Source organism: Procambarus clarkii, chromosome 28, assembly GCF_040958095.1.
Source record: "Procambarus clarkii isolate CNS0578487 chromosome 28, FALCON_Pclarkii_2.0, whole genome shotgun sequence".
In the NCBI taxonomy this organism is placed as follows: Eukaryota; Metazoa; Arthropoda; class Malacostraca; order Decapoda; family Cambaridae; genus Procambarus; species Procambarus clarkii.
Window position 1 is genome coordinate 8,065,937 of NC_091177.1, and position 12,079 is coordinate 8,078,015.

The window sequence follows — 12,079 nt, forward strand, 5'->3', positions numbered from 1 at the left end:
TAGTTCATTTATTATGCACCCCATACCCATCTTGTGGGCGGTAGTGAAAAGGGTTACAGAGGCACATAATAGGCTCAGGGACTGAACCCCACAATTCATTTAGCTAAGCAAGTTACAGTCTTGATGAGCTAGTTACAAAATTCAATATAAGTCGTCACATCAACTATGAGCTCGAGACCGACCACAAGTACAGTTTCTAAATTAAGCAACTGACATATGTGAAGAGCTAGTGTCACAATTGATATGTTTGTCCTGCACACCGCCCTCCATCCAGTGGGCAGCGGTGGATAGGTTAGTCACTTAATTACTACCTACAGCTTGCAAACTGGGGATAATTGGCTAAAATTTCTGGTAGCAGATCATTTTGAATGAAATATTTACACATCGCTGGAACATTGGTTATAGAATTGTCTCTAAGTTCACGTATCTTTTCGCACTCCATCACATAGTGACGGAGGGTGTGCGAATAATTTTGTTGACACAGTTTGTGTCAACAAAATTATCCGCACGCCCTCCGTCACTATGTGATGGAGTGCGAAAAGATACGTTAAAGTCAATACACAAATACATAGAACAGGTTTTATTTCCAGGTTACAATATAATATTTGTACAGCTGAAAGAATGACACCTTGTCAAACAGCGACTATTAAAAACTATTTTATTTCTTTTGCTACTCTATAATACTTTCTATTTTATAGTTGTTGAATATTATGTTTAAAAGCCATATGCTATTTCATTATAGACTATGGTGCTGACATAGTAATATTATATTAATGGATATTACTATAACATATTAATATCCATCTCACTAGGACACTATTATATTGTGTAGGTTATATATTACTGGTGTGTTGTAACGTGTACGCAGTTTCGATCCATCCCCGGGTTTTCCGCACGAAATGTTGGCACAGTATCCGCATGTTGACCAAACCACACACTAGAAAGTGAAGGGACGACGACGTTTCGGTCCGTCCTGGACCATTCTCAAGTCGATTGTGTGAATCGTGAACTGTGATTGTGAATCACGCAATCGACTTGAGAATGGTCCAGGACGGAGCGAAACGTCGTCGTCCCTTCACTTTCTAGTGTGTGGTTTGGTCAACCTATTTCAGCCACGTTATTGTGACTCCTCGTCTGTACTGTATCCGTATGTCGCTTCTAGTACACACAGGAAATAAATACATAACATGTGTAGATTAAATCATAAGCAGTAACTCTCCCTGTAATAACTAATTTCTGTAAATCTCTAAGTATTAACACAATGACTTGCCTTCAGTCTTATAAAATAGAATGTGTACTCACCTATTTGTGCCTGCAGGATCGAGCTTTAGCTCTCGGATCCGCTTTTCTAGCTGTTGATTGTCTAATGCAATGCCTCCTGGCCTATTTCCCTTATCATACCTGCTTTCAAAGTTATGAATGGAGTTAGCCTTTACAACCTGCTCCTTTAGGTCATTCTATTTACTCACTACCCTTATGATATAAGAAAACTTTCTAACATCTCTATGACACATCTGAGTCTCTAGCTTCCATCCGTGCCCCCTTGTTCTATTGATATTCATTATAAACATTTCCTTTATTTCCACCTTGTCAATCCCTCTAAGTATTTTATACGTCTGTATCATGTCCTCCTTTCTAACGTGGTCAGGTTTAGTTCCTTCAGTCTGTCTTCTTCATACCTCATTCTCGCAGCTCTCGGAAGAGTCTCGTTGCAAACTTCTGCACCTTTTCGAGCTTCCTTATGTTTTTTTTTTAGATGAGGACTACACGATGGGGCGGCATACTCTAAGACTGGATTCACATACGCAGTATATAGTCATCTAACAGCCTCCTTACCTGGAGCGTACCTGGAGTGTTTCGGGAGCTCTTCTACTCGAGCCCGGCCTGAGGCCAGCCTTGACTTGTGATAACTTGGTACAAGCCTGTTGCTTGGAGTGGCCAACAGGCCCACATATCCACTACAGCCTGGATGGTCCAGCACTTCTTGCAAGAACCTGTCCAAGTGCCTCTTGAATACATTCACCTTCGTTCCGGCAATATTTCTAATGTTTGCTGGTAGGGTGTTGAACAACTGTGGACCTTTGCTGAGAACAGCCCTGCTTTCTGATTGTGCCTATTCCTCACAATTGATTTCCTCACCGCTATTCCTCACTGGTTCTATTCTGCAATTCCTTCCGTCCCTTTCGTTCCAGTATGTTGTTATTCTACTGTGCAAATTTGGGGCTCCTTATTCAAGTTTCTGAAGGATGTTCTGACTTTTGCCAGAGTAGAGTATGCGATTGATTGATTGATTGATGAAGATTAAGCCACCCAAGAGGTGGCACGGGCATGAATAGCCCGTAAGTGGTGGCCCTTTCGAGCCATTACCAGTATCAAAAGATGATACTGGAGATCTGTGGAGGCGCAACTGCACCCTGCGTGACGGGAGATGTCTCCCGGACCAAGTGGTGACCAAATGGTGAAGAAGAGTATGCGGCTGACGTTATTCTATTTATATGAGCCTCTGGAGTTAGGTGTGGTGTTAAGTCCACTACCAGGTCTTTTTCTTAAGTCGTTATAGGGAGGTACTTTCCCTTCATCGTGTATGTCTATCTGTCTAAGTAGGAGGCCAGACCCTTGGGGGCTAGCCTTACCCAAATTTCCAAGATGATATATGGGGGTATGTAGGTGCCAAAGTTCAGCCGAGGTCAGCCTTAATACCAAACTAAGAAATATCAGCACAAATTGCAACCCCCCCAGAGATTTTCATGCAGTCGGAAATCGGGATGTGCTTTCCGTAGAGATTTTAGCAGTTTTTTTCAGTGCTTCGTAATATTCAATTTTCAGAGATAGGTGTAGGGGAGAGAAAGGTGAATAAGGTGGGAGAAGGGGAGGGGGGAGAAGGGGAGAAGGGGAGGGGGGAGAAGGGGAGGGAGGGGCAGACGGAAGGACAGGAGGGGGAAAAAAGGTGGAGAGATGAGAGGAGGGATGTTGGGGAAGATAGGTGAACAGGGTGTTGGAAGGGGGAGAGGGAAGGATTTGGGGAGATGGAGGAGACGAGAATACAAGGGAAGAATAGGGGATGAGATATGAGAGAGAGGGAGATGGTGAGACCCAGGCACAGCCGGACACCCCATCCAGTGTGTATTGTCATCCACAGCGATAAGTGAAAGAAGTGATAGAACGTGTGTAACGAAATGAACGAATTATAAGATGTGCAGATGAACGGCAAAAGCTTATGTCAGACATCCACTAATGAGTATGATCAAGACCTGATGTGTCCTCTGTAATATTATAGTGCTACCACTCACACGATGCAGTCCCCGTGGTGTAGTGGTAAGACACTCGCCTGGCGTTTCGCGAGCGCTTTGTCCTGGGTTCGTATCCTGGCCGGGGAGGATTTACTGGGCGTTAATCCTTAACTGTAGCCTCTGTTTACCCAACAGTAAAACGGGTACCTGGTTGTTAAACGATTTGGCGGGATCGTATTCCAGCGAACATAGGATTAAGGACTTGCTCGAAACGCTATGCGTGCTGGTGGCTGTACAAGAATGTAAGATCTCTTGTATAAAAAAAATAAAAAATAAATAAATAAATTAGTATGAAGTCCGCAATAAACTAGTCGCCGCGGGCGGCAACACTAAAAATACATCGCTTCGATCTGATCTCCCAATTGACAACTGTACCTGAAATTCATCGTAAAATATTCGAGATGCTATGTTTACCATTGTGGTCATTGTAGTGCCACAAAATAACCCTTTGAAAGGTACCAATAACAAATGAGCACAAAAATTTCTTAATTAAGACCCAAGTTTTTTTTATACATTCTAATAAATTATATGGAAATATTTAGGCTTATGTTTAACTATAATGATATCGAGGTTCACATTACCACTGCAACTGTGACTTATAACACTGCTACATTAAATAGTTTTAACTTAGTATTTTTAATATGTGACATAATTTTTCAACATCGGATTAGCTTGCAATGAACAGAAGTACTATATTGTTGTTTATCTTAAATGTGCATTGACACAGTTGACTCTAAACTTTGGCTCCGAAACTTAAAATCGGATTCTGAAGAAAATGATAAGTTTTAAAAATAAAGAACGTGATAAACAATTTCATGTAACGTTAGTTATGATCCATACACGTCCCGTAAGTCCACCCAAAGATGTGATGCTCTAATGACGTGTAGATTGTGACAAGTCACTTTATTGTGCCCAAACACTTTACATTTCATTATGAACGACAATAAATCTTTACACAGAGATCACACTAACATGATGCATCATATGAACAAATCCACAAGGGCCGTGACGAGGATTCGAACCTGCGTCTGATGAGCATCTGGGATGCTCCCGGACGCAGGTTCGAATCCTCGTCACGGCCCTTGTGGATTTGACAATAAATCTTGTCTGCATTTTTTCGCGGTTTTGAACTTCTGCATCTGAACTCCCAGGTACCTATATATTGCAAGGCGAACCGAGGCCTAGAGCACGGGAGACATCTCCCGTCACGCAGGGTGCAGTTGCACCTCCACAGATATCCAGTATCAGCTCTTGATACTGGTAATGGCTCCAAAGGGCCACCACTTACGGGGCTATTCATGCCCGTGCCACCTTTTGGGTGGCTTAATCTTCATCAATCAATCAATCGAGGCCTAGAGGATAAAAGGAAATGTGCCCAACCATTTTTATCCCAACCGGGATCAGAAGTGAACCAGTGTTCCCAGTGTTCCCAATTCGCTACTAAAAGTAGCGAATTGGGCTAATTTTGAAAGCCCGGCGCTCCTAAATGTTTAATCTTGCTACTTGCGACGTTTAGGGCCAATTTAAAAATAAGTTGGGCTAATTTGGGCTACTAATGCTAAGAAACCCAATGATTGATTATTTATGTTTTTATAATGTAATGTGTACAAATCACAGCAGCGTCCAACAGCCTGGTTGACAGGACCACCAACCCCAGGAGGCTTGGTCAGAGACCGGGCCCCTGGGCACGTCGATCCTCGGAACCATCGAAAGCAGGGGGGGGGGTAGAAATAGCTTAAGCTACTCTATCCCTTTGAGATGTATTTTCTTGTCTCAATAAACAAACTTGAACTTCGAAAGAAAAAGTAACCTCAAGATAAGGTAATCCTCCCAAGGGGGCGATAGATTTCCCAACCTTAACTGTCATTAATACTTCATCCCGGGTAATGTCTGTGAAAGCAACTCATCCTCCTGAAATGATAGAACTTAAGTGTTTGGTGGAAAGTGCCAGTATGTAGTGATGGGCCACCAGTACACCACTTATAGATGAGTTGAGATGATGAGAATTAATAGATAAGTTAGACTGATATTGTGTGTGAAGAACATTTGTGTATCTGTCCTTGATATTATAAAGCCAGACACAATTTTCATCTCAGTTTATGTGACTAGTTTGTCATAAGCACAACCTCTGAAGCCTAGTTTCAACACCTCAAAAATTATATTGGCAATAAGGGAGTTGATTTGCTCAAGTTCAAGTAAGTTCATTGAGAAAAGGAAATACATCTCAATAGGATAGAGTAGCTTAGGCTATTTCTACCCTCGTCAAAATAAGGTCCCTCAAGGGGCTCACAAAGCCATACACTACACAATTATTAATCATATTTTACATAAAATTTCACATTCCAATGGTAATCACATGGCATACTGTGAGATATCTCATTGATTATGCTGCCTCTGCCATGTCTTGTTTTGGTAAAGGCATATTATTAAACTAGTTGGAGAAGGTACAAATTGAAGCCAGGAGAATAATCACCAGATGAACAAATCCACAAGGGCCGTGACGATGGTTCGAACCTACGTCTAAGAGGATCTCAGACGCTGTCTTAGTCATTTGGATTTGTTCATTTGATGCATCACGCTATTGTGATTTCTGTATGTAATCACCAGATTATTCACATGGCCCAAGAAATACTATTACTGAGATAATGATGATATGATTGAACATACATAGTATTGGGGATAGAATTTCAGGGATAAATGAAGCTTCGGCGATTAGACTAATGAGAGGCGAGGGAGCTAATGAATTAATCCTCTCACCTCAAAAAAGTGGGAAGAAATGAGTAATGCATGTGAAAGCATAATAAGATCCTTATGTTCTAATGTAACAAAGCATGATGTCCTTCAAGAATATATTTCATTGCCAAAGAAACAATTAACACCAACATGATAGAAATACAAAGTATATGCAGTAATTTTTTCCCTCTATAAAAACACATGCCTCATCACACAAGTCAAATTTACACATGACTCGAAACTGATAACGTTCGAACAGTGCTTCGCTGACGACTTTGTTCGAACCACAATGCTGTAAATGCTTCACCCACGTACTATAAATACATATAATCGATAACCAACCCATCCTCATAAACAAAGGACAAGCCATGCACCCGCCAACCCACCCCCCCCTGTTTATGAATGAAAAACGGGTTACACACGACTCACAACCGATGACGTTCGAACCTTTCTCGAACAAGTGCTTCTCTGACGACTTTTGTTTGAACCACAACGCTGGTACAAAGCAAGGTCAATGCTTCATCCACGTACTACAAATACAAATAATCGTCAACAGAACCTAAACACCTAACTAATGCCTAAATATGCACAGAATGCTAATATATAACAATATTAATTTATATTTGAGAAAATTCCTATTTTGAATGAACAGCATGTTAAAATTGACGAGTCGACCGCTTTGGGGTCGACCGCTGGATGGAATGAACTTGGTCTGAGGACGGGTTATCGATAACAACTTAAGCATCTAATTTACGCCTAACTGTACATAGTACTTTAATATAAAATAACATTAATTTATATACGAGAAATTTATTTATTAATACGCTGTGTAAGATGTGTCATTTTACTTTACACTGACGAATGTCTTGGGGGGAAGCCGCTGTTTTAACAAGCCTGGCCTAATGACAGGTTGACTGTCGAGTGAGAAGATACACGCAATTTGACTAACCTCTTCATTTTAAGTATGTAAGCCTATATGTATCTATATCTAACTTCGGAGACGAGCATATAAGGCTGCCCTCTACCTACCTTGGAGTATTTCCGGGGCTTAGCGTCCCCGCGCAGGTTTGGGACCAGCCCCTCTAATATTTTCCACATATAGATTATTATGTATCTTTCCCGCCTGCACTCAAGAGAATAGAGATTTAGGCTCTTTAGTCGGTCCCAGTAGTTTAGATGTTTTACTGAGTGGATTCTAGCAGTAAAGGATCTCTGTACGCTCTCCAAGTCAGCAATTTCTCCAGCTTTGAAAGGGGCTGTCATTGTGCAGCAGTACTCCACTCTAGAGAGCACTAGCGTCTTGAAAAGTATCATCATCGGTATAGCATCTCTAGTGTGAAAGGTTCTTGTTATCCAACCTGTCATTTTTCTTGCAGTTGTGACGGCTACTTTTATGTTCTTTGAAGGTAAGGTCTTCCGACATGAGTACACCCAAATCCTTTACATTGCCTTTTCGTTCTATGATTTGACTGCGTTTTGTACGTGGTTTCCGTTTTTATATTTTCATTTTTTCCATAGCGCATGAGCTGGAACTTATCTTCGTTAAACACCATATTATTTTCTGTAGCCCATAGAAAGACCTGATTTACATCTGATTGGAGGTTTGCCGTGTCCTCTATGTTGTCTACTCTCATGGAAATCCTAGTATCATCTGCAAAGGATGATACAGTACTATAGATTGTGTCCTTGTCTATATCCGATATGAGGATGAGAAAAAGTACTGGAGCAAGCACAGTACCCTGGGGGACTGAGCTCTTCACGGTTGATGGGCTGGATTTTACTTTGTTGACTATTACACATTGGGTTCTGTTAGTCAGGAAATTATAGATCCATCTGCCTATTTTTCCGGTAATTCCTTTTGAACACATTTTATGTGCAATAACACCATGATCACATTTGTCAAAGGCTTTTGTGAAATCTGTGTAAATTACATCAGCGTTTTGTTTGTCTTTCATGGCATCTAATGCCATGTCATAGTAGTCCAGCAACTGCGACAGGCAAGAGCGCCCTGTTCTGAAACCATGTTGTCCGGGGTTATGGAGATGCTGTGATTCCATGTATTTTGTGATCTTACTTCTTAGCACTCTCTCAAAGATTTTTATGGTGTGCGATGTTAGTGCAATCGGTCTGTAATTTTTTTATTCTTCCTTATTTCCTCCTTTATGGAATGGTGATATCTCTGCTATTTTTAGTATGTCAGGGATAACGCCAGTATCTAGGCTTTGTTTCCAAAGAATGTGAAGGGCCTGTGATAGTGTTTTTTTTTTACAGTTCTTGATGAATATGGAGTTCCAAGAATCAGGGCTCGGTGCAGAGTGCATAGGCATACTGTTTATGGCTTCCTCAAAATCTAGGGTCAAAATACCTAGGCCAAATGTTTCCATACAAAACCAATGAACCAAAACTGCAATGAAGACTAATTTCGTATGAAGTATGATTAACAAATTTGGCTAATCCTATATTAAATTACTTATTGAGGGGCACATGTTAATTGAAGAGGAACATGAAAACAGATTTATACTAAACTAGATGGGATATCCGGTTGTGCCCGGGTCTCACCCCTCCTTTCCCCCTATCCTTTCCTCTCTCCCTTTTCCCTTATCCTTTCCTCTCCACCTTTCTCCCCTATCCTTTCCTCCTTCCTTCCCTTTCTGCCTCAGAAAATGTAATATTATTAACTTAATTATTACACATTTAGGTACGTACATCTGCATTTATCTATCTCCCCAAGACTATATGAAGGGGAGTACAGTGTGTCAAGAACTAGATATCCCCATCTTATTATTAAGTGTTAAAAAAAACGTTAAAACCTCTACGGAAAAGCAAATCCCAGATTTCACAGTGAAAATCACGGGGAGCCTGTGATAACCCCCCCCCCCCATGTATCATCATGGAACATTGGGTGAGGCTAGCCCCGAGCGTCTGGTCTCCCACTCTGGACAAATATTCTTTTATACAGCTAGCACCTTCATCCGCGCATAACACCCACACTTACATGGCAGATCCCTGGAGTACGTTTGGTCGATAACTAGATTTTATATTAACTTCATCTTGTCATTTTAGAGAGAGGGGAATATAGAAAATATTATGTTTAGATAGGAATAGATATATAGAGATGGAGTCATTGATATAGAGAGACAGAGAGGTAGATATGAATATAGAAATAGATAGCGATAGATATGAATATAGAAATAGATAGAGGTAGCTATGATTATACAAATAGAGAGAGAGAGGCGCTAAGCAATACAAATTATAATTTATTTTGTCCCAATTTACTGCTAGGTGAAAGGAGAGACATTTGGTGATTGGAAACGTGTCCAACCATTTTTGTTCCGTCCGGGATTCCCGACTGTGAGTCGAGAACGAACCCAACTGTACTACCGAGAATCGTTCTTCATATAAACAGCTAAAAGCATAACGAGAAAAAATCTATAGTGACTCATATTATAATAATCTATATCGCAAAGGCATGTAAAATGTGGAGGACCTGCCTCAGACATTTCCACCGGTCAATACAAATCATTAAAAAAAATGGTAATTTGAAAACAATCAGATGTACTCACCATTACTTGAATAAATGCCAGGGAGCACCAAAAGATTGCGAGAAGTAATTTAGAGAGAGCAATATGTCACCGAGGAAGAAGCCGGACACGCACTACACCTCCCTCCCTGACGGTCCCACTCAGACTGGTCGGGCCCGAGCTCCCAGTGTTGCCACCTCACACACTCTCCTCTGCTATATTTAGCAAACTTATCGACCCCAGCATACAATACAATTTTCTAGACTTCTCTCAGGTTATATTGATGTAATTTGGTGAAGGTTTCATTGTATAATTTCTAAGTGACTTATTTTTGTTTACGTATGGCTGGTATAGGTCGTACTCATGGCCTATACTGAGTTATATATATATATATATATATATATATATATATATATATATATATATATATATATATATATATATATATATATATATATATATATATATATATATATATATATATTGTATATATGTATAGTTTCTCTTCTATGGATTTTATTCATTTTCAAACCAATTCTCTTTAAGCCTTTTTTGGTTTCATTATTATTATCAAGCTTAGGTATACTCAGCAATTCTATTCTATATGAAAGACTACACAGTGTAGATCAAAACCTAGCTATAAGTTCATCTAATATTCCCATATTACAGGATGATAAGTCATACATGGAATCAGGGGAGAAAATACCTGCCTCAATACAAAAATGAATTAACTTTAACTAAATAATAACTTTACGATTTTCATAGGAGCTATAAACGCTGAATCATGGTACTGCTTCTAATACTTATAACACTAAAAATGCAATAATATAGTTTGCGTATTTACATTATTTTAATTTAGTGACATTTATAATTTTTCTACAATAATAAACAAAAAAAAACAGATCGTTTCAATAGGTGTGTCGAGTATATTTGTCAACCCCTTTTCAACGTATGCTATCCTTATCATGTATGAAATGTGTATCTTTTATATGGTATAGATTTGGCAAAAGGAGGAAACATTTTGACAAACTAAAAGCATTGGAAATTCTGTGACCAAGGATCGATAAGTTAGCAATGAAGTAAAAGTATAACAAAACAATATTAATCAATTACTTCGTGTTGTTAATTATCTACAAACAGGTTAATAATGACAAACACACATAGAACATGATACATGGTCGAAATAAAAATATTTGCAAAGTCCATCTCCGGCTAATGTTTATATACAAAAGTCAAGGTACTAAAGTACGATGTTTACCCCACGCAACCGGGATCAAAATTTACGAATCAAAACAATAACATTGAATTAAATCATTATTGGAAACCATTATATTATTACGCATTATATACTATTATAAGCTATGCAAGCTTTATACTTGCATTTTTTTAATTTACCAGCTATAATATTTTTTTTAACAAGCTTATGTATACCCATACCTTAATCACCTAGGAACTGCCTACCCGCCGAAGTCGTAAATGCCAAAATGTAAATGTTGATATTGTAATATATAAAGTAAAACAAACAATTTAATAACCGAAACTAATCTGAAGTTATGCATTTATATTACATATATTCAACGATTATTGAATAAATCTCAACATGGTATAGCATCTTCTTTAATACGCTGTTTTTTTTTACTTTATGCTGGGTTTTAAAATTCAACTGATAAAGATCATCAGGACAAATGGGGGACCTTTGATAAGCCGCCAGCTTCTTGTCCTCAGCGAGGCCACTAGTATTAGTGGCCCTCAGGTAAATTCAGGTAAATACACAGCAATTAATGTGCTGCTATTCTATATTCTATATTGTATTGACAGGCAGCCAGTGGCTGCCTGTCCCCTCGGCACAATGAATTAAATTAATTATGAACGATTACACACTGTAGATATAAAACTACCTATAAGGGTCATCATATAACATTCCAATCTCCCATATGGTTAGTCATATATGGAATCTGGAGAGAACATTAAATACAAGGCTGATCTATTGGCCTGCTCTAGCAAACTCTGGGTAGAGCACAATAATATCTTCCAATATTTGTGCGTGTATGAAGTGGTTACAGAGCTCAAAGTACCTCATCTCATTTGGTCTGAAATCATTGATAACAGCGCAATCACAGATGTATTGTTGGCGATTATGTCTCAGCTCTTGTTCACATAGTTTACAACTGGAATCTTCACCATTGGGGGATTCATTACTTGCAGCCACCTGCCGTGGATATCGATATCCCAGCCTAATATTAACAATGGTCTTTGCCCGAAACGCTATGCATGCTAGTGGCTTTACAAGAATGTAAATTCAACTTAATTTCTATGTTCTCTGTTAACCCCCAATGTACCTTCTTGTATATAAATAAATAAATGAATTACAATGTTACACAAGTAGATGTTTTATGCTGCCTGTACATGTAATTCTCGGTTCTAAACATATCATACCTATTTATACCTGTAATAAGGTGTAGGCAAATCCATGTCGCTGATATTGTGATATATAAAGTAAAACAAGCAATTTAATATCCGAAACTAATCTGAAGT

At 39.1% G+C, this 12,079-nt stretch overlaps 1 protein-coding gene across 8 annotated transcripts in view; it reads right to left on the reverse strand.

Annotated features, from left to right (window-relative positions):
* The window catches only part of Trpm (transient receptor potential cation channel, subfamily M), a 397,144-nt gene that overhangs the window by 283,226 nt on the left and 101,839 nt on the right, over positions 1 to 12,079 (reverse strand). For 5 of the 8 annotated variants that reach the window (XM_069332869.1, XM_045737254.2, XM_045737253.2 and 2 more), the window contains exon 1: positions 9,587 to 9,712. The exons of 2 other annotated variants lie outside the window; for them this stretch is intronic. The gene's annotated coding sequence lies outside the window, so the exon portion shown is untranslated. Of the gene's footprint in view, positions 1 to 9,586; positions 9,713 to 12,079 lie in introns of those variants that run through there. One more of the 8 variants, XM_045737252.2, reaches the window with a different exon arrangement.